Here is a 24,216-nt window from a genome sequence, read left to right as displayed (position 1 = left end):
GGATCAGACTACTACCAGCCATCAGATGGGGCTTAGAAATAACATACTTAGTTTTGAGGGAGTAGAAGGAAAACTGATCTAAATTAATTTCTTTTCCTTTTACAATGATGAAGTTGTTAGCTTTGGGCAATTTTATTTTTTCTAATTCAAGCCAGCAGTATTGTCACCAATAGCAATTGTAAATAGAAAGCTGCTTTTAATTATACCAACTTAATAGCTTTACATTTAAAGAGAAAATGTTAATGTCCACAAAAATTGCATTCAATCAATACTTCAGTATTTTACTTCTAGTAAGGAAAAACAGCCTTACTTTGAAGTTGTGTTGGACTTTCAAATGAGGATAATCAATATAAAAAAATTCTGACCTCTGTAGGCCAAATAAAATGATCATTTTAAAAGATAAATCAGATCATTCTCTGTTCTTTCTGGAAACCTTTCAAGTTCCCTAGATTAAAGTGTGAATTCCTTAGTGAAGAATTTAAAACTCTGATCGGGGTTCTATCTTAGCTATATTCCAACAGACCCATCCATAACTAGATATTTTGAACACATCTTTGCACAAGGCAGTAGAGTAAGGGTGAAGCTTTATATACACCCTCACTTTATCCCAGTTTCATGAAGCAGGTGTCATTAACTATGCTCTATAGACATGAAAGTGGGGAGGCACCAAATAAGCTGTGGGTATAGCTAATAAGACACAGAACTAGGATTGGTAGCAGGAGCTAAGCTTGCAACCTACATCTAATCCCATTCGTCCAATCAGTTAGCTGCCCCTGAATGCTTCATGCACTTTCCTACTTCAGTGTGTTGAGTGCCTGCTAGTTCCTCACCTAGCATGGCCTCCCATGCCTCCATCCAATTTACCATTCAAGCACTGTCTCTTCCTCAAAGTCCCCCCTCCCCAAGTTCAGCTGGAATTGACTGCTTGCTTTGTGCCTGTCCCCAAATTTGCCTTGACCCTCTTCTACAATGCCTATCCTCCTAGGTACAGTATTTGGCCCCCATGATCTTGAAACCTCGAGGGGCAGGAATGTCTCAGAAACTACCACTGTCCTGCCTGCCCCACATTCCTTCCTCAATAGGACCTCAGTATCTGTGGCGTGATGCAATGATTGCCAGCCAGCCAACTGGGGCAGCCAGTTGCCCGTCATGTTTACATTCTCTCAGCTGCTGGCACTGAGCACAGAGAGTCTGCAGCTGGGATTGCGCTGGATTAATTTCAAAATAGACTGGACTGTGGACTGTGAGTGGCTGCTGATTCACACCAGGTCAAACCATCAGGACACTGGTGTGTCTCCTGGCTCCCAGCAGAATATAGGTGACCAGTTACCAAGAGGTAAATATGCAGGTCCACAATGTCCAGATACAGGTGTATTCCCTTCCTCCCTAGGTGACATTTTCCCTGGGATTACCACTGTAATTAGGGCAGGGAACCCAGGAGACTGCTTTTTCTAACACACTCATGTTTTAATTCAATCTATTATTTGTGATGACAAGAAAGCAGTCTTGTAGTGCAATAAATAAAAAAACAATAAAAAATTTATCTAATGCACCAGCAGGATTATCAAGCGTAGTTCCTTGTCCCTCAGGAAATCACGATTCAATACAACCTGAACACAAAAGGAATCCTTTTACCCTTCAAACTCTGAGAAGTCGATGACTTGTTTAAAGGGGAAAAGCAGGCCTTGGGAAGAATAGTCCAACAAAGGACAAGATCTTGGCAAGATAGTTAAAATTTATTTTAAAAAGTGAAGCTTCCAGTCAACTGAGGACTTATTATGCATCATGTAATTTTCTATATGCTTCGTATACTTTATTTTTGCTTTCAAGAATCTGAGATTAGAATGACAACTCCAATTTTATTGATGAAAAAGTAAATTACTGTATTTTTCGCTCCATAAGACGCACCTGACCATACGACACACGTAGGGTTTTAAGGAGGAAAATAAGAAAAAAAAAATTCTGAACCAAATGGTGTGTTAAAATATTTTTAAAATACTGTATTTTTCATTCCATAAGATGCATGGTCATTTTCCCCTCCACTTTTTTTGGGGAAAAAGTGCGTCTTATGGAGTGAAAAATACGGTACTTGTGTGAAGTCATAAGGTAAGCAAGCAACAATGCTGTGGTCCCAGCTGCCTTCAAGGTCTGCCTTCTATTGAGAGCCTACTGCATACAACAGCCCTTTGCTAGACATGAACATGCTACCCATAACCCCTACCACCCCTAAAATGTAATTCACTGAAATCACTGTTACCATGAAATAAAACAAAGTGATCTGTGTAATGTAGAAAGCAGAACAGCAAATACTAAACAGATTTGGACAGTTCTTGGTGCCAAAAGGCAATTACTGGAGATGTTCTTCATTTGACATTTATAAGAGAAGAGACTAGCTTCAATCCCAAGACATCTTGCGTAATAAAAAGTGTATGTTGCTTCTGTTCTACCCACAAATAATGATTCCCTTCTCCAGTGAAACATGCCAGCTTGTATATAAACTCCGTCTCCTTGCTGAAGCCCCGGTAATACTATCGTTAGATGCTCTATGACCAAGATGCAGGTAAGAACGGCTTCCTTTTCTTCCTTCTCCCACAGCCACAGCAGTTTAAAAGCACCAAAGATTTATATTTCAGATAGAGCATCGTCCTCTAGGAACATATTGTTTTGTAATCTGGGAGAAAGGGGACTACAAAGCAATAAATTGAATGTGGGTTGTGATTTTTTAGATAAACATACCATGACCCTTCTCAGAACCCAAGTCTATGTTTGGCTGACTATATTTTCAAGCAGAGGGAACTGCCTTAGGACCCATTCACAACACCTGCAGCAACCAGCTAGCTCAGATTCTTAGGAAAGCAAGCCCTGATTTCAAAGCCATGGGTCCTTCACCAGAGGTTAAAGATATGCAGTGGTAGCATAAGTTTGTGTTTAGAAGCACAGATTCCAAGCCAGACAGTGTAGGTTGAAATTCTAGTTCTGCCACATTAATTGTATTACCTTGGGTAAGTTACTTTCTATGTCTCGGTTTCCTCATCTGTAAATGAGTGAGGACAGCAGTGTCTACTTTACAGGGTAATCTTGAGTAATAAATGTATTAATGATTGTGAAGTGCTTGGAACAGCATCTCAAACAGAGTAAGTTCTTATTATTTATTAAACACAACATATCCGCAAAGAGGTGGGAACTTCAAAAATTCCAGAGCCAAGAACAATGATGCTGCTGTTGCCATGAGTAAGCTCTTCAGGTAGAAGCTGATAATTGCCCCAGCTCCACTCACGGATTCTGCTTGCATACGCATCTTGCAGCAGAGAGAGAGGACCAAAGACAAGCAGAATCTCAAATGTATACCAGGAGTTCCCTTAACCCTTCAAGTAGTGAGTTTTTCATGCTCGCTAACCCTCAGGAGTTCTTTTTCAAAAAATGAAATGATTTCCAGTTACAGTTTTATTAACTTAAAATCATGTTTGTTTGATAACCAGTTTATGGAAACAAGAAGAACATGCATTTGCCTTTTTTTTTAATGTTGCATTATACATTTTTAAAATAAATTTTTTTGTACGATCGTACTCTGGATGGCCAGGAGGCACGAGGATGTATATGAATGTTCGTACTGCTCAAAGGGTTTTAACGATCAGATTTCAATGTACCTGAACTGAATAGTAAATGCACAAAAGGAGAATATCTAGTATTTGAGTGATTTAACCTCAATTTAAAAAAGGTCTAGAACCTCACCCCGGCCTGGTAGCTCAATTGGTTATAGGGACCTCCTGATATGCCAAGATTGCAGGTTCGCGCCCCAATAAGGGCACATACAAGAAGCAACCAATGAATGCACGGATAGATGGAATAACAAATTGATGTTTCTCTCCCCCAACCCCAAATCAATAAATAAAAAAATAAAAATTCTTATTTTAAAAAAGACATAGAACCTTAAATGACTAAAATTTAAACTCTTTTGATAAATGTCACTAGTCTTCTCTGTTATTTTCAGTTAAACCAGGACTCTAAATTAAGAGCCTAAAGACAGATGTCTACCATTTCCCATCTCCAAGTCTTTAAGCAAAACAAAAGAAAACTGCATTAGAAAAATACATCTAATAATTATAACTTGCTACGTCCTCTAAAAGGCCCCTTTAATAATTGAGAGCATTCTGCCATGGAAGCTTGCTTTTCTGGATAACGTGTGGGGTAATTATGGACCGGGCTAGAGTTACTTCCATGACCTCATCTAGCAACGGCATCACTCTCTAATTTTTACCCAGGCTGTCTCTCCTTCATCCTTATTCATACTGCCATCAAATTCTGTTACTTCTTTGGCCAGTAGTTTCTCTTTAGACTGCCCTTTCCGTGCTATCCCCAGGTCCGTCTACCCAAACCCAACCCTCACTTCTACCTCACTTACAGGAAGGGCAACAGTTCATCAGGTTTTCAATGCTTCTGATGTTTCCCCTCTTCAGTCCCACCACAGAGGGGCATGACACTAGCCTTCCACACTTCCATCAGTCACAGCACTGCTCAGGATGTACAATGGTCCTTCCTTTACGAAAGGAACTGGGTTCCTTCTGCTCCTAGGAATCAATCCTGAGCACAAGTCTTCCAATTGCCACGACGCAGTGTCCTCCCCTTCTGCCAGCCACCAGGCAAATCTCAGTACTGCACCCCATGAACCCGTTTCTGCACTTTTTTTCTTTTAACCTCCATACTTACATTATGCCCTCCTGGACACACTAATTCCGAGGCCTCTGTCTTAAGCAAATTCTACTATCCCTTCAGGATCTCCTCCATGAGGCCTTTCCACAGGACTGCTGCCCATGTCACTTCTCCTTCCTGATCCGTTTCGCCTCTTATTTCTACTATTGAGTGGGACCCTTCTTGTTTCGTCTTCCTTGTTGGATTGTTGGGTTACTGAAAATATTCACTTTTTAAGACACCATACAAAACTCAGGACAGGGCTAGCAGTATCACCGAGTAAAAAATACCTGTTTATGTAGCTGACTTCTCTATGATACAAAGCAGTATATTACAAATTCTGAATGACACCCACAGTAATAAATATCTACTTACCAATACATAAAAACACAAATTTTATGAAATAATACTTTACTACATCCAATGCAACTACATTTTCTAAAAACAAAGCCTATATTTTGAACAGCTGCATATTGGGAAATTAATTAAAACTAATTTTGTTAGGTATATTAATTTTATTATGTAAAAAAGTCCTCATTTGTAAGTATATATCAGAAAATAAGTTCCCTGATGTCTGTATATAACTTATTTTGAAACATCTACAGAAAGCAAATATAAATAATATTAATTGTTGAATCTGAAAAAGGTGAGTATTTGCTGTACTCTTCTGATTTTCCTTATAAAAATATAAAATGATAGTTGTTACCCATTAAATTCTTTTCATGGCCAACCACTGAGCATCAATCCTGTTTGAAAAATACTGCTCTATAAACTAAAAAAAAGAGGAGCCACTCACTTCTTTGCTTGCTAATTATATTTAAGGAGGCACTAACATAATGAAGAATATTCTGAAATTACTTCCTGGCAAGTGGGTCAATAAAGAATTTAATTTTCCATTACTATCAATGTATTAATCTCTTCTTTAAAATCCTTTCTATGAAACTTTCTATGAATCATTAGAATCTTAGCAGGAAGGTATAAGATTAAGGACAAATTTTTTCCTTGCAGAGATCATGGAATCAGAATTAACCCTAAGACCTTACATCCTAAGAATAATCTTTGTGGGCCTTGGCCAGCTGGTTCAGCTGTAGAGTGTTGGCCCAGCGTGTGGAAGTCCCTGGTTCGATTCCCAGTCAGGGCACACAGGAGAAGTAACCATCTGCTTCTCCACCCTACTCACAGCCATGGCTGCTGAGCAATGGAGCAGCGGCCCCAAATGGGCAGAGCATCACCCCCTAGTGACCGTACTGGGTGGATCCTGGTTGGAGTGTATGAGGGAGTCTCTCTACCTCCCTGCCCCTCAGTTAAAAAAAAAAAAAAAAAGAATAATCTTTGTGATAAAAAAAATGACATTTGGGAACGGCACTGAAACTGAACATGTCATAATAAACATGAGACTGGTTAAAAAAGTAAGTTCCATGAACAGACACAGTAACATCTCACTGAATTGATACTAAGAGGGAAGTGTTATAAATGAGTGAAAAAAATTTCCAGAGAATTGAAATTTTTCCCACTGAAGAGCCAATATTTTTCAATCTTGCTGATTATGTATTTCTAAATTTCTAAAACCCGTTGTAACTTCTGAGGTCTCTGCAACTCTTACACACACCATTCTGTTGATACCAGGTCTCTAATGCTGGAAGCCCTATGGACACACTAAATAACACAAACTGAATACTAGTTACCCTTCCTGATAATGACTCTGTCCCACCAAAATGAAAATTAAGCAAACAGCATAAATCCAGCCTGACTAGGTGGTGGCAGGTGGTAGCGCAGTGGATAGTGTCAACCTGGGACGGCGAGGAGCCAGGTTCAAAACCTCGAGCTCGCTGGCTTAAGCACAGACATGACCCCATTGTTGTTGGCTTGAGCTCAAAGGTTGCTGGCTTGAAGACCAAGGTCACTAGCTTGAGCAAGGGGTCACTGGCTCAGCTGGAGCCCCCAGCTCAAGGCACATATGAGAAAGCAATCAACGAACCATTAAAGTGCCACAACTATGACAGCAACACAGATGAATCCCAAGAATGTCATACTAATGAAAGGAACCGCACACAAAGCATACTTGCTGTTTGATCCCAAGTGTACGGAGGCCAGGACAGTGGTTACCTTATGGGCAGGGGCAGGGGAACGATGTGCCTGAAGGTGGCACACGGTGCTGGGGTCTGACAATGTCTATGCAGGTAGTAGTCACGTGGTGCACACACAGGCAAAAACCACCCAACTGTACGACTGTGTACTTTATTACAAGTTGTTTCTCATAAAAGTAAAAAGAACACACAAAAATCAGACAATGAAAATACAGGAGCTGCCAGAATGCCGACCTTATCTTTACAGCACCTACAACATGGCAGATACTCCATAAATGTCGATTAACGTATGGTATTGTCCGAGTCCCACAAAAACCCCAAAAAACCAAAACACTTCCATTTCATTAGTGTGCCAATTCATACTGCATTTTGTCAGTGCTTTAACAGTTTTAAAGTTCCCCAAACTTTCACGACACTACATAACTAATATTTGTAATTACTACCAGAATACCAAGAAGCAAATATATGAAACACAGAAAACAAGTACCACCTGTATGGCACACTTGTAGTAAGTGAGGCATTAAAATCTGGGGTGTAATTAAATACACCAGATCTAAACACAAAGCTATTTGATCTTAAATTCTGTAAAAGGCAACAACAGGTGGCCAATGTCCTGGTTCTCTACATAAGAGTTATTCAGAAAACCAATGTTTCACAGAGAGGCTGATTTAACTGAAGCACAAAAAGTGCAATCAGGGCTTACTCACTTAGACCAAATTGTTTTATGACTGTAATCAGTTGGGTTCTCACTTACACTAGTGATTTAGGTTCCAGGCCAGCTTCCCCCAAACGCAAAATGTCGGGCATCTCATGTGAGCCAGGAAGTATGCTAAAAGCGCGGGCGTCAGAGAGACCAGCGCGGTCTGCTCGGCCTCCACTCCCCGTTCGGGCGGGCGACATGCGCACCGGGCGGGCGACGTGCCGCACGCAGGGCTGCAGGGCACGGTGGGCAGCACTGCAAGGGCGCAGGGGTGGAAACCAGTAACCAGGTTTCGGTGACACAGCTTCTACAGCGATGTCTGACTCAGAAGAGAGCCTAGCAAGGAGCACAGACGAAAGGTCGAGTGTTTAGGGAGCTATGAAGTATCTCGGGGTATCTAGAATTTAGGACTAAATGGCTCACTGTAAATCAGAGCACGAACGACGGCTGGCGCTTAGAGAGGGAGGTGGCATGAAACTGAAGAATATAGACAGCCTGTGGCAGCTGCTTATATCGTGGCTAAGCTTGACTCTGCATCGCGTAGGCAAGGGGAAGCCAGGGTTTCAAAAGTAGGTAGACATTTTTTTAAATTATGAAAATAAAATATTGAGAAAGAGTTGAAATATCCAAAGACTATGAGGAAAAATAACCCATTATACCATCCCTTAAATACAGACACATCAGTCTTAACTAACTTAAACAAAAAACACTTAAGTGTGCCTGTACTGTACACAGGGATTTCACACAGGACGGTTCAGTGACCTTGCAGGACTTGGTCACTTCCTAGCTGTCCACTCATACTGCAGTGCACAGCAACACTAAGGGGCTGTCTGGGGTGCAGGGGTCATATAACCAGACCTACTTAAAACAAACACAAACAAAAAACCCATCATTTGAAGCTAAGGACAGCTGGGTTCTCAGACTAGTATTATCCATCATACTACAGGAAATCAAGCATTTTGCCTCATAAATACATGATTGGTAATTTATTCTATCTCCACTCATCTCTCTTCTGCAGACCTGAAATGCTAATAAATAAACTCCAATATCACAGCTCTGGTACTTTTTATCAGAGAGCTCCACAGATAAAAATTTTTTTTTTACCTAGGGTGAAAGAAAAGGTGGGAGTCAAAAATGACTTCCCTTTTGTCTTTTATTTATGGATTAAAAAGAGAAATCCTTCACTGCAAGCTGGAAAGCACAGTCTCCCCACTCTAAGCTACAGTTATGGAAAATATCCCAGACTGTTTGTACACCAAGGTACACCTATCTATACTGTCTATTATTACTCAAATTCTGTCTGGAAAAAATAAAACACCCAAGCAAGAATACTGAAAGGGAGGAAAGTGTATGAAGAATAGAAAGCAGTCTGGGAACATCTCATGCCAAGCCTTTTTTTTTTTTTTTTTTTTTAAATCTTTACCGGGAACTGTAATGATCCAAATGACGGGTCTGCAGCTGGCTTAGAGCCCGACGATTCCAATGAGACTGTAAGAACTCAGACAGGACACCTGCTCTGAGCTCATCACAGACCTGCCTGCACAGAGCATTCCCGCTGGAAAATATATTAATTTTATGCCCAATAGAAAGCATGCCTTTCTTTTTAAGAGGCTTTACTCAGGTCTTGTTCCTTGAGATACATGAACCATGGGGTTTTCTCACTGTCTTTTATTGGGAAATCTGGTGAACTTAATAAGATTCCAAGGGTTGGTAACTGTGTAATAGTAATCCAACGTAGTGTCCTTTATTAACTTGAGTCAGCCACCTACATTATTCAGCATTTCAAAATGTTAGCGGACCATCTGTTCAAGATTCACCACTGAGAACATTATGACACTTCATTCAGCCCAAGATGTTACCCTGAATGTGATGAACGAAGATTCCTTTGATTTCTATACACAATGATGCTTCTGATGTCAGGCATTACTTCAGATGTTATTATGACTGATGTTTTATTAATAAGGTCATTGTAAACACCTGTATGTGCCACAATCCCTGTGGCAGAGATAAATTTTGCTCAATTGCTTTTCATCCTGGATAAACATGTAGTCAGCACTCAGTGAATATATATTTCATATTACCAGACTGACTCAAAGTGTTCAACCATATCTAATCAGAGGCAAGGGTATGTTTATTATGTATTTTATTAAGGGGCACATCCTTTAAAGGAACCAAACTTTATATGTAAATGGTGGGAAAGTGATAATTAGGCAGAAATTAAATGACAAGCAGATTTGGGCATCATCATTTATTTTGCATGTATATAGCATCTTTCATCAAAACTTTCAATAAATCTCGCCAAATGTTCTTGCCCCGACTCTGGGATATGATTATCTGAAAGTGTTACAAATCTGTTCTGAATTTCACACTAAACTGACAGGCATTCAGTCTTTAGGATTCATTGCTAACTCTTTCTTTCCCTTTTCCTCTCATATCCAAGCCCTCTTCTTTCTTTATTAAATTTTTTAATTTATTGATTGATTTCAGTGAGAGAGAATGGAGGGAGGGAGAGTGAGAGAGAAAGAGAGAGAGAAAGAAAGAGAGAGACAGGAACATTCCTGTATGTGCCCTGACCGGGAATCAAACCGGCCACCTCTGTGCTTCCAGCTGGTGCTGTAACCAACCGAGCTATCCGGCCAGAGCAAATCCCCTTCTATCTTGATATTCTTGCCAACACTTAATACCTTCCTGGTCTAGGTCTTTCAGACTGCACATCTGAACCACTGCAACAACCTCCTAACTCCTTTCCCTCTCTCCAGACTGCCCCTCTCAGTGGTCACCACACAGGCTATCTACAGGATAAGGTCTAAATTCTGATGGTTGGAAATCAAAGTCCTCCATATCTTGACCCAAACCTGTCTCTCCAGATTTTGTACTCATGCCCTCTACTTGGACTAAATGGTCTGATCCAGGTAAACTTTGACCAGATCAAGAACATCCCAGGTCAGTCTACCCCACCTTCCTTTGCTCACTTGCACTCCCCCCCCCGCCCCCGCCCCGCATGCAGTGTTACCAACCCTTCCACCTCCACTACCTACTGCTCAGTGCCTGCTGTTAAGCACCCGTCAGCATGATAGATGTTTGACATATTTTCTCTTTGATCCTCAACCCCAGTTCTACAAGTTATGTTTAGTCTATCATGATGAGCTGGAGTCTAAACTCAGGTCTGATTCCATAGCCTGTGGCCTTTCTAAAACCTCATGCATGCTTCCTAAAGTGCCTTCCCCTATCTTCTACTTACCATGACCTTGGGGTTCCTTTGGAGTTTGGCTCAATTTAACCTTTTGCACACAAAGTTGTTTCTTATCATTTCTTCCAATCTAGTAATCAGGGCTTAGAGCGCTTGATGTTGTCATTGAGGTGTTCCTGCTACACTAAATTCTCTATTGCCTTGCATCATTAGTTATCTTCTTACCCTCCCCTGCTGCAGTCCCAGAGCCTCACACTGTCTCTTAAACACAGCAGGCACTTGACTGTCTTATAACTGAGTCATTTTTTACTTTGATATTATTGTCTTTGGGTAAAAGTCCATTATCAGGTAGGATCATTTCAGTAACTGAATAAAAGAAGTTCAATTTCGCGGGCCTTTTTGAGCTGAAAAACTAAGCAGATCAGAGGACAAGGCTAATTTAGTGGCTTTAAAAAAAGCCCCAAGCTCCACTACCCTCAGGACATTTGCTGTTTCCATCGGGGAGGCAAGAGAGCTACCTCAGTTCTAAGAGTCACGTGGAGACAACTGGTGGAGACAACTTGTGGAAACTTCTGGCGACTGACAAGTATGATGTCTTTTCACATTTTATTAGGAAAATATTTTCCAGAAGCTCCTCAGATTTCCCCTTAAATTCCTTTGGCCATGACTGAGTCATGTCTATATATCAGTTGCAAGCGAAGATGTGGAAGCAGTAACATTAGCAGCCTCTACTGCAGGAGCTGGCTCTGCAGGCCAGACAGAGGGAAGGAACCGCTGCTTGGATAGTCAACCCAGTGTTTGCAATCATGCTAGAGAAATAGTAATGTAATGATAAGCTCTGTATAATAAAGCTCTCCTCCAGGTCCAAATAGGTAAATTGTTGAAAGAAAGGTTTGCTAATCACATTACAACAAATTATCTGTTACAGCAGGGTATGCTTGTGCTAGAGGTAGGCGAGAAGAGAATTGGAATCTCCCAGTTCTTTTAGCCAATACATTGTATACATTCCTTTTCCTTGGATCCTTAGTTAACTATTCTGATTTCTTCCACCATTCTGGCCATCACAAAGAAGGAAAGGCAAGAGGGAAAAAAACTAGGTCTTTTAAGATTCCATATAGTTCTCTAAACACATTAAAATAGACAAAAATATCAGAGATTTAAAAAATAAAAATGGAGGACAAAGTATTTACAAGCCTTTGCCTTTTCTCCTATTCCTTGTTGCTTCTAACAGGATAGTTTATCTTGTATCATTATCATTATCACGACCACCACGACCATGACTACCACCACCTGTTTTCAATTCTGGAATCAGCAGAGACATCCATCAGTGGGGAACCACTCAAAACAAAAAAATTCTAGGACAGTGGAAAACAATGCAGCCATTTTAATGGAGGTGGCTCTGAACCACTACTATAGGAAGCTGTCCATGGTAAGCTATTAAGGGAGAAAAGCAAGATGTAGAATTAGGGGCGGTGGCTGGCTGTTTATAGAAGTATACACATGTATTCTGTATAAAAATTTCCAGAAGGGTCTCTTAGTAACTGTAAATGGCAGTTACCTCTGGGGAACAGGACTGGATACCTGGGACCAAAGAAATTTTTTGTTTTATATTTTCTTTCTTTCATTCGCCTTATTTTCATCCCTAGTGTACATATTATACAAATACCTCCATGATTTCATTAGCACATCCAAGATACTTTCTGGTTTCCTCTTAGGACCTATGATTTTACTAATAATAGCAAAATAACTGACCTCCGCATTTGGGATAGTAAGCATTTTTGCAATGCAATTTAACTTAATATAGTATATATCATTACCTATTGAAAAGCTCCCTACTGAAAAGAGGGCTTTTAAATCCAATTTCCCAAAGAAGTAAAACCAGGTTTTAAAAGTTAGCTCTAAAAAATTTTTTTATAGAGCTGAGCTAGAATTGCCAAGTCAGAAAATATGTTCTCTAATAAAATCCTATAAGACATCATGTGTACATACTAATGTTACATCATTTATACCTATCTCTTCACAAAACACCATCTCCTCAAGGAACCAACACTACTGAAACATTTCTACTGAGAACTCAGTTTCTAGACGCTCACGGCTTTGAGTCTGTCTTGTGTGGGTGACGGTGTTTCCCAAGCAGGGTCTTCAGGAGAGTATGCCAGGAGCAGCGGGCAGCGGTGATAGGCGGATGTGCCCTGAAAGATGCATGCCCCTAACCATGGAGGCTGCAAAGACAGTCACAGAGCCCACCTACGATCGTCTGCATACAGCTCAGGTGGCTGGGGGGGGGGCTAGATTGTTTCATTCGTGATGCAAGTTTTAAGGTTTGGTTTTGCCCTTCCCAACGGTTTCTGTAACAACAACTACAAAAAGCAATGAAGCTATCTCCTAAAGGTTGAAGTTTCTCAGAAGCCAAAACAGGGCGGGGACTATAGTACTTCCATTAAAAAAAAATTTTTTTTATGATTCTAGAATTTATTTTTAAATGAAGCAAGGCTAAAAATCAGATTACAAAATACATCCAGAATGCTTACATTTAATGAATTCTTTTTTTTTTTAATTTTTTAAAAAATTTTTATTCATTTTAGAGAGGAGAGGGAGAGAAGGGGAGATTGGGGGGGAGAGAGGGAGGGAGGGAGGGAGGGAGGGAGAGAGAGAGAGAGAGAGAGAGAGGAGAGACAGAGAGAGAGAAGGGGGGTAGGAGCTGGAAGCATCAACTCCCATATGTGCCTTGACCAGGCAAGCCCAGGGTTTTGAACCAGCAACCTCAGCATTTCCAGGTCGACGCTTTATCCACTGCGCCACCACAGGTCAGGCCTAATGAATTCTTAAAACATTAAAAACTGTTTGGCATTTGAGTAAGCACCTCAGAGACCCAGAAATTCCATTCCTGAGAACAAATAAATGCTCATGTTCAGAGTGCAATGAAAAAATTCATAACAGCAATACTCACAACAAAACACCAACACGAACAGCCATCCAGAAGTAACCCACAGCTCTACAGGTATGTGTGCAGTGCAATAAAATAACTCATAGCTACAAGAACGAACATAGATAAATCTTAAAAGAAGCAAGTCAAAGAAGAAGACATGCGGTATAAATTCTACTTGTAAAGGTCAAATGCAGGCAAACTCTTGTTTAGGGATAGACACCCAGGTTGTAAAATGACACAAAAAGCAAGGGAATGGTTAACACACACCTTAGGACAGCATCACCTCTGGGGGGGTGGGGGGAGGCTTGTGATGGAGAGATATGTAATTAGGGTCAAGTTTTATTTCTTACTCTGGGTTTTAGGTACAGCAGTATTTCATGTTATTTTTTTTTTAATGGAATATTGTCTACGTAGTATTTTCAGTTTGCTAGCATTTAAATATAAAAACTATTGAATAAATTACACGGTAACATAAGTTAAACATGTTTAAGTTATGTGATAAATAACATCTTTTAATCTTACAGCTTTCATCTCTAGCTCTATCCAGGCATCCCCAAACTACGGCCCGCGGGCCACATGCGGCCCCCTGAGGCCATTTATCTGGCCCCCTGCCACACTTCTGAAAGGGGCACCTCTTTCATTGGTGGTCAGTGAGAGGAGCACTGTATGTGGCGGCCCTCCAACGGTCTGAGGGACAGTGAACTGGGCCCCTGTGTAAAAAGTTTGGGGACCCCTGCCGTACTCTTTGGGTAATACGTATATTAAAATCTAAATGTGAGGCCCTACGTAAATTGTGACCCGGACTCAAAGGCCTCAACTGCAGTATGTCCTGACTTCATCTTCCTGGGGCATTTGCCTTACTGGGTCACAACTGGGAATGTGAAGGATGTGGTCAGGAGAGAGCCCCCCAATTTTCCTCAAGCTACAGAGTTACAGCCTGCAAATCACCCAAATTTGCACTGTAGACAACCTCCTCCTCCCCAGTCAGCTGGGGAGATGAACCTGGAGGCGGGTCCAGGAGGGGCTGACCAGCAGAGAGGGCTCCTCCAGAGAGGCCTGTCAGCCAGCTGGCAGGAAGAGCCCCCTTCCCACAGCCTTTTGCACAGCCTCCCAGAGAAGGCAGCTGCGGTTGTATAAGAAGCAGTGCTCTCGCCATCTGGGTGGGAATTTCCCCCTTCCATTCCAGCTGAAACTGGGCACGGCAATCTCTGTTAACTGTTGATCAGATAGATGCTAGGAGGCTTGTAAGATGCTTTGCTGTTAGAACTGTTATTTTTTAAATAACAGAAATTTCATCTCCAAGGTGCAAAGGATCAAATGATAAATAGCAAACTCTTTCAACTTCCCAGAGCCCCCCTCCTACCCCTCACTGTTTTAGATTCTAAAGGCTGGGGATTATCCACAATAAAGCCCCCACTTTGTGACATTCTAGACAAACCACAGATGCAGAGCTAACTAAAAAAAGTTACTTGAATAAATGTGTTCACATACTTTAATGGTGAGGGAATGAAAGAAAAACTGTATTTATTTTTGAGTAATATACTGAAATCTTCCGTGACACAGACACATGCACAAAGCCACAAATCAAATACGGATTTCCCGTGATATCAAGCAGCTCCCGTTGTCAGAATTCAGGTGAAACAGAACTGTCACTGACCCCAGGGAGCCCTGTGTTGGGCCCCCGGGGCTGTCTGAGGACTCCTCAGATCCACGCTACACTTCCCACTGCTGCTGCCCCAGCCCACAGCGTGGAGGCAGCCGCCATACCTTCCCTCCTTACGGTGGGCTGACACTGCCACACAAAGTCCGTGTTCTGGAGTCAGAAGTTTCCTGGGAAGGGAGGACTCACACATATCCACTTGCCAAAGGAGCGGATGTCAGAGAACAAAGTTAGATTCCGACTCAGTCTGGCTAGACCCACGGTTACTTTCAAACTGACAGGAAGTGGGAGGACAGCTGGCCCTTTTCCAGTCAGTAGCCGGGACATTCAAACCCAGCTATTTGTTCTGTGAAATCACACACGTTGTGTTTATGTTTCTAAAAGACCAAAGGTGGTTCATTAGGAGTCTAGGCAGTCTGAATACCTGGAAACCTGATGAGAAAGAGCGAGGGATTTGGGCAAGCACTAAAGACAGCTATTAAGAGCACAAAAATAATCTGTATTCCTTTAAAGCATCTCAAGAATATTAATGACCACAAGCTTGACAATATATTTACACAGTCTGGTTGAAACAGGAGAGCAGTAAAGAGACTTACCAGACGCCACACAAATCAGGAAGCAGACCAGGACTGGCATCCAGCTCACTCTCCTGCCCGAAAGGCGTTTGTTCTGCGAGGCAGGCAGGCTAGATCTCTTAACAGCACCTCCATATGACTCACCCTGGACTTTGGAGATACTGCTCACTTATCTCTGGGTATTCCTGTGTGTTTGTCTTAGAGAAACTCCACGCCCTGCACTGCAAATCCATGTAACTGCCAGCAATAATAATACACTGTACTCAGCCCACCTCTGGACAACTGGACTGTTTGTGCCCACATACACACCTGTATCTCTGCAGGGAGGCCAAGCAGAACCGAGTCCTGTTGCCACACAGCCCTGGGGCTGCGGGAGAACCGTAGAGGACGCTCAGCCGGGCACTCAGGCTTACCAAGGAGGCTGAAACAGGCTCAATTCAACAAACTCTGGCTGGGCAGAGTCAGTGCAAAGCAGTGAACTGAGCACAGGAAAGTCCAACTTGAATGAAAGCAGAACGAGCAAGCAAGTAGTCCAAGAGCCTAGGGAAGGGCAGTGACTGGAAGGCAGTGAGTCAAGTCAGGAGAATCTCTCCTCTGTGGCTTCATTCATGAGATGGATGCTCACTGGTGCCTTCACGTGTCAGGCGTAGACTAGCGGGGAGGGAAACAATGACAGTCACTGATGAGTGCCAGGAGAGGTGCACATGGTGCTAGAGGCAGCAGGGGGCGGGGAATTAAGGGGAGGGGGCAGGGACAAGGTTAGTAGAAAGAGACTTGGCATTCAGAAGGTGCTTCAGGTAAAGAGAGTTCTGAATCAGTTTGACAGACAGCAGGGGAGGGTTTGGGGGGCACAGTGCAAGGCGAAGAAGGCAGGGGAAGAACTGAATTGGCAGAGAGATCAGACCTTGAGGGCTCCAGATAAATCATGTCAAGGTATGTGGATTTCAGCTGACAGGCCACGTGGCAGCTGCCACAGCTGAGATCCCTTTTCCAGACCAGTCCTTCTGAGAAAGCACTGCAGTGGAGCAGACTGCAGCCTGTGTTGTTAGTCATCTCGGGCAAGAGCTGGTGAAGGCTGGATGTCGGGTGGGAGCAGGGGAAGGAGAGAACAGCATCTGAAGGACACAAAGGAGGCAGTATCAAAAGGACCTGGCCGCAGTCAGCTGGCTGTGGGGGTAAACAGGGGGGAGAGAAGGAAAACCTCACTCTGGCTTTTCATTTTTCCTGCTGGCCCGGAAGCGCACTCCCAAGACAGGCAACTGAGAAGAGGCAGAGGAGGCGGAGGGTGGGGTAGAGGGGTATTAGCTTCAGACACAATGGATTTGCGGTCCCTGTTGGATATTTAGGCACAGTTGTCCAGAGAAATGCTCAAAGAAACAACAAGGCTGAAGAAACATAACTGGGACCTTTAGTGGCAGCAGCTAGGGACAATTTCCTGGGAGGCTATGCATGGGATTTAAGGTCGGGTGGACCTGGTTAACGCCCAGCTCTGCCATTTAGTAACTGTTATGACCTTGGACAACTAAATTAATGTTTTTAAGACTCTAGTTTCATTTGAGGGAATTCCTCCTAGAAATTAATGAGATCAGAAAAGAACCTCGTGTCGTATTAGGCACCAAAGATATTTAAAAGTTTGCTCTTGGCCCTGGCCAGTTGGCTCAGAGGATAGTGTCAGATCAGTGTATGAACGTCCCAGGTTTGATTCCTGGTCAGGGCACACAAGAGAAGCTATCATCTGTTTCTCTCCCCCCCCCCCTCCCCGTTCTCCTCTCAGAGCCAATGGCTCGGCTGGTTCGAGTGTCGACCCCAGGAGCTGAGGATAGCTCTGTTTGTCCCAGCGTGTTAATTCGAGTATCAGCCCCAGAAGGGGTTGTCAGGTGGATCCAGTCAGGGAGCATGTGGGAGTCTATCTCACTATCTCCCTTCCTCTCACTTGGAAAAAAGAAAAAAGAAAGTTTGCTCTTGCCCTTTTGAAATGATATACTACTTTGTATTATAATTTGAGTCCTAACCCCCACAAGAATACAAGCTTTGTTGTTGCCAATCACTTGTCTTTAAATCCCTTTTGACCTTCCTTGTATGAACATATTCTCCAATATTTGAATTGTCATAAATCATATAAAAATGCAGGCCAGAATGGTCCAGGGGACCAGGGGTTTTTTGCCCTTGACATTAAATAACAAATGCAAAGGTCTCAAAATTGTCTTGTGGTTTAAGTGGTATTGATTTAATTCTGTGTGGAGATGAGCTGGGGGGGAAAGGGCAAGGGGGTTTCGGAAAGAGAGAGAATGTTATCTGTCTAATCAAGTCTAGACAAAGTGATAGTACTTTACTCTTTGGATCAAACTATACTGTGATATGTAGGAGGAAAAATGTCTTCCAAGGTTAATACTGCATAGCCTCTACCCTCTGGCTTAGTTCAAATAAAGGCTTTAAATAAATGTCAAATAATAAATTCTAGCAAATGGATCTTGCTTTAAACCAAATGTTAAATCAATAGGATACTTTTTATATAAGAAACATATAATTTCTTTGCTAGGCTCATTTCGCTCATTCTATTTATAATTTAAAGTGAATAAAACTATAGTAAGATTTATAAATCAGACTAACTGAAGCCTATGAAGGGTAAGGCAGGCAGAATTCAGTCCCACAGAGCCAAGTTTGTCATTTTTCTTCTATTTTTGCCTTCAAATTTGAGCTCCAATTTATCTATCTCACCTATTTTCATGACTACCTCCCCATTCTGAAAATATCTTGGTCACTGGATGTTTTATTTCATCTCCAAGTGACTCGCTAAAACACATTCACAATCACACCTTCCTTCTAACTAGCTGCTGCTTCCCTGGTAGCTCCCTCTATTTCCATGTGTCATCCATAGCCCTGCTCGGCATACCCATTTCACACTGTGCATGCCCCTCAAACATATCTCATGCCAAAAAAATTCACAGTTTCTAATAGAAAATGCCTTGACAGTTGCCTCAAAGCTTACTAAGTCATTTGGCTCATTTAATTACATTGATTAAACACAGAGAATGATTCTATTTGGAGCTATAGTCTTGGTACTTGTTTTATTCCTGGCTGTCTTCAACACGGCCACATGGGATGTGGTTCAAGCATGACCAGTCTGGGAGAGCACTCTGGTCCCTAAGTGCTGAGGAGAACATACACCCTCACTTCCCAGTGTGCCTGGCTCGGACCTGAGGTTCTTGCTGCTCTCGGATCTTCTGGACTCTGGATAGCTCCCTTCAACTCACAATACACCTTTTCTAAGATTTGACAACCACTGACATTTAGACCCAAGATATCTCCCAATTCTTCCCTGCCCTGAACAGACCTGAACTTCCCATTCTTGAAAAGACCCAACTTATTTTCTGTGTCTATAAGAACCTCTCCTATCTTGTTGCCAGTAAGAGGCAAAATGAAGGCAGACAGTGGCCAGATGAGGTGGCACCTGCCCCATTGAACAAGCAGCATCCCCATGCCTGGCTCCTGATAGGCACAGCTACCCCTCAAGCACTAAGGAGATGCTCACAGTCTGATTAGCTACTGAGACATAATTCTTTCAGTTTAAACATGACTTCAAAACAGGCACACAGACACCCTGTGACTCATAGCAGAGGTATCGTTCAGAATGAAGAGCATCCTATCACTATAATGCTTCACCCAAACATGCCCTACAGCATCTACCAAAGGAGGTCATGCCCAGGAAACAGTTTACCATGATCTAAGCACGATCTTCTCACTCAGACGCTCTGCTCCAGGGCTGTCTTACTTTCTTCAGAATCTAGTTCCAGTTCTCCAACCTCTGTGACTCATGTTTTCTCCTTAAAAATCTGGGGTTAGCTACTTGGGTTATCTAGCTTTCCTCTATTCTCCTCCACCTCTGAACACTGTAGACACCTTTTAAATTCTTTGCCTTATGAAATATTTCACTTACACATACTTCCTTCAACCAGAGGCCCTGAGGTGAATCTCAGGTTTGAAATAAACAAGGTGGTTAGCTCTTTATGGGCTGCATCAGAATCAGCTGGTGCAGGAAAGTCTTTTGCGAATGAAGGATTTCCCCAGTATACTGGTGCAGCCCTTTGGAAGGACATTTTGTTCCCATCATCCTTACTTAAAGACACGTATAACGTGACCCAACAATTTTGCTTTTAGAAATTTATCCATGTATGGTCACTAAACAAGATGTTCAAAAATACTCAGTATAGTATTATAAAGCAAAACAAACATAGGGAAAAATCACCATAGAAGAAACTGAAGTTGTCTATCAATAGAAGACTCATTAAATAAATAATAAATGTATACATTTTGTGCAGAAAACATTTCCGTAGAGATGCATGAGAAACATACAGTGCTTACCTCTGGGGGCAAAGATATGCTGGAAGGAGAGATTCATTTTTTTGCCCTATGCCTTTTAGTGCTATGGGATTTTTTTCCTATGAACTTGCACTTTTTATGTTAAGCTAGTTACTAGGAAAAAAAGTGAACCTTTATAAACTTATGTGGATGATCTAATAAATCCTTCATTTAACAATGTTATTTGATCTTTGTTAAACAGGAAATAGAACAAAAGAGGCATAAATAGAAATTGTATAGGGCATTTATATTAAAACGTGTTTCATCATTAAACTTTAGGAACCCCTGTCTTAGTCTCAGAAGATCTCTAAGAATCTGCAATGCAGATTCTCTAAGGCCCCTGAGGTACAGTGTCCGTAAAGACATGGTGCACTTTTGACCGGTCACAGGAAAGCAACAAAAGACAATAGAAATGTGAAATCTGCACCAAATAAAAGGAAAACCCTCCCAGTTTCTGTAGGATGATGTGGCAGCATGTGCGTACGTGCATATGATGATGTAACACCGTGTATATAGCGCAGCAGCCCACGGCCATGCCAGTCGAGGTGTGGACAGTACGGAGGAAAGTTCAGTGTGTTCTGTGAATCTCTAAATTAGAATCCGTGACCAAAGAGCAACGTGAATATCGGCGCATTTATAACGAAGCACCACCACACAGGAATAACATTACTCGGTGGGATAAGCAGTTGAAGGAAACCGGCAGTTTGGTGGAGAAACCCATTCTGGTAGGCCATCAGTCAGTGACAAGTCTGTAGAGGCTATACGGGATAGCTACCTAAGGAGCCCTAAAAAATCTGTGTGTGAGCCCACATCGAACTGCACTAAATAGGTATGAAACTGGGAGAGTTTTCCTTTTATTTGGTGCAGATTTCACATTTCTATCATCTTTTGTTGCTTTCCTATTACCGGTCAAAAGTGCACCATGACTTTACGGACACACTGTATGTGTTGTAGACTCTTCTACAATGTAAGCGGCTAGAATAAACCATCTCCCTGCTGCTGAATGTGTGTGTCTACACTTAAAGTAGTTTTTACTGTCAACTGGGGTGAGATTGGGAGGTGAGAGGCGGAAACCACAATCTTGGTCAAAACCTGAAAGAGACATCCCCCAAAAAACCCTTCAAGTTAAAAAAACAAAACAAAGCAACAACAACAAACAACTGGTGCCCACGCCCTCAGTAGGACTTACTGAGATCTCCGGGTCTGGGAGTCCAATCTCTGTATTTTTTTAACAACCTTCCCAGCTAATTTCTGGTTTGTAGGCACTGCTTCATGCACACCAGATGTAACTATGCTTAGGGAACACTATGTCTTATCAGAAGGAAACAAGACAGCACAGAGTAGAAAATTCTATGAACAAAAGTGTTCATTATTGCACAAACTCCAAGATTTCTTTTAGTGAGAGGAGGGGAGGCAGAGACAGACTCCCACATGCACCCCGACTGGTATCCACCCGGCAAGCCTACCGGAGGGCGATGCTCGGCTCATCTGGGTCCCTTGCACCATTGCAACTGGAGCCATTTTTTTTAGCTCCTGAGGCGGAGGCCATGGAGACATCTTTAGTGCCCAAGGCCAAGTCACTTGAGCCAACTGAGTCATGGCCGTGGGAAGGGAAGAGAGAGACAAAGAGAGAAAGAGAAGGGGGAGGGGTGGAAGAACAGATGGTCACTTTTCCTGTGAGCCTTGACCAGGAATCGAACCCTGGACTTCCATATGCTGGGCCAACACTCTACCACTGAGCCAACTGACCAGGACACCTCCGAGGTTTTAAAACAAGTAACTTTTTAAAAACACTGATAGGGAGTCTGCAACTAGCACCGGCTATAAGCAGAACCCCCAGGCCCTTCCACTACCATAAGTCCTCTGGCTCATTTGAGGTGGTCGGTGCAATATGTGAAAGAGCCACCTGTGGGGCCAGGAGGCAGCTCAAGTAGTGCAGACCAGTGTTGCACAACTTGTGGCTGCCATCCCCCGACTCCTGAGTCCTGCCTAGCCCCAGGGTTCAGGAGGCAGAACTTGGGGATCAGCATCAGGCAGCTCCTTTCTCCGTCCGACCTCACCCCCCATTTTATGCCCAACTAAAGCTTGGTAACTGCTGAGCTAGTCTGGTATTTCCTGAACATCTGACTGTAAGATCACCTGGGGCTACTGCCACCCTAACCCCACCCAGACCTCGTGAATCAGAATCTGTTAAACCGGTACCCCAGGTTATTCTAATAAACAGGGAAGTTTGAAAAACACCAATTCAGGTTAAACTCTTCATTTCAAGATAAGGACTCATAGCCCAAAAAATTAAATAATTTTCCGAAGGACTTAACAGCTGACGAATGATAGCCGGAACACCGGAAACCTGGTGAGCTCATTCTTGCCTCTTAAACCAATACCAATTACTATGTTTATCATGAGTATCTGAGGTTTCTGATTCACCACGCTTAAGCTACAGAAGTGACTAATGAAGTCTGAACCCAGAGGGCACGGGCAGAACGCACTGCTGGATTAAAGGGTGACTGAGGTGGTGAGCTGTCCAACATCTGCCCGCCCTGGACCCCTTCACTTTCACTATCAGGAGGAGAAGTCTGAGACAGCGCTTTGGACAGAAAAGTGAACACAGCCCCTATCACCAGCTGGGGGTAATCTGAAGTCCTCAGATCTCACTATTTTTGGTTCAAATATTAGAACCTTTAGTAAAACAACAACAACAAACACTTTTTTTGTGTTATCTCTTAATAATGCCCCACTTTGGGTGTTAGCACCAGCCTGCTCCTTGCTGTTGGGAGAGAGAACAGGCCACTCCTACAGAGATTCCACACAACTCTGCCTTGGAACCAGCATCTCTGAACCCGTCAGTGAGAAACACGCATGGGAATGACCCCCCGTCTGACGCCACACAGCAAGCTTGAACCGAGGGAGGTTCAGTCCCGGTCTGGTCGCCCTCACCGGCTCTCTCACACGTCTCCCAGTTCACAGCTGTCCTCAGTTTCACAAACAGTATGCTACATTTCTTTTCTACCTTTGAAATCATCTCCAGTTAGGCTGATACCATTACTATTTTGAATTTTTAAAGAAATATATATATATTTTTTACCAAGATACAATAAAAGGATGAATGAATGAATAAAAACAAAGATGCAGACAATCTTTTGGAAATAATCACTGACCCCTATGAGCTAATGAAAGCCTAGTGGAATTCAAATTTGTAATGGAGACTAATGGGAAACCTTTCTGTTCCAGGGCACATGGCCCAAAATACACATTCATCTGGTCGGACACTTTCCATCCTCTGATTTTTATCTTTTTTGGCACACTCGACTCTCTAATAAAGTCACAACCCCTGGTTGCCATGGACCCCAGTCAGACATGGAGCCTGTTACTATGACTTCCTTGCAGATCTAAAAAAAGGCCTACTGACCAGAAGAACAGCTCTTTCTTTAAAAAATTCTAAGGCACAGGGACTCCAAAAAAAAATCCAGCCCTTTTATAGCCACTAAAGCTCAAACTTTCAAGCAGGCTAACTTGAACTCTGGAGCCAAAACTAGCCAATGCTTTGCAAAAAATTTTCAGCTGGGAAATTCCAAAGATGACTTTATAAGTAAGTACCTGGCAAAGAGGGTAACAATGTTCTTAATATTTCTTCCATTTTTTTTTTCTTCTAGGCAAACTGGCTGAAATATGAGTACCTGCTTAGTAAACATGTGTCATTCAGCAGCTACTAAATTGTAATATTCATGTCCACCAACATTTAATTTTTGCCAAGAGTTCATTTTCTCTGTAAAGAGAAGATAAGCTGAACAGTACAATCGGCCCTGTGTTCTTTCACATCAGGTGCTCGACTAAACCTGTGGAGCAAACTCGGACACTAAGGGCAGGGCTGCCTAAGGAGAGAGAACGAACATCTGCTAAGTGCCTACTGCGAGCAAAGCACTCTGCTGTCATCATGAGAATCCTGCAACAAAGGCATTTCCATGTCTGTTTTGCAGTTCAGGTACCGATGCTCCGAGAGCTTTAGGGGCTCGCTCAAGCCGCCATG

General features: G+C 42.5%; 1 protein-coding gene across 4 annotated transcripts in view; it reads right to left on the bottom strand.

The window, feature by feature from the left end:
- TMCC3 (transmembrane and coiled-coil domain family 3) overlaps nt 1-24,216 on the bottom strand; it is a 280,996-nt gene that overhangs the window by 24,217 nt on the left and 232,563 nt on the right. Inside the window, exon 1 of one of the 4 annotated variants that reach the window (XM_066257739.1) lies at nt 15,852-15,910. The exons of the other annotated variants lie outside the window; for them this stretch is intronic. The gene's annotated coding sequence lies outside the window, so the exon portion shown is untranslated. Of the gene's footprint in view, nt 1-15,851; nt 15,911-24,216 lie in introns of those variants that run through there. 4 annotated transcript variants of the gene reach the window in all.

The sequence above is a fragment of the Saccopteryx bilineata genome, chromosome 2 (genome assembly GCF_036850765.1).
Source record: "Saccopteryx bilineata isolate mSacBil1 chromosome 2, mSacBil1_pri_phased_curated, whole genome shotgun sequence".
Classification (NCBI taxonomy): Eukaryota; Metazoa; Chordata; class Mammalia; order Chiroptera; family Emballonuridae; genus Saccopteryx; species Saccopteryx bilineata.
Note: the sequence above shows the minus strand (reverse complement) of the source record. Positions and strands in the feature narration are given on the sequence as shown.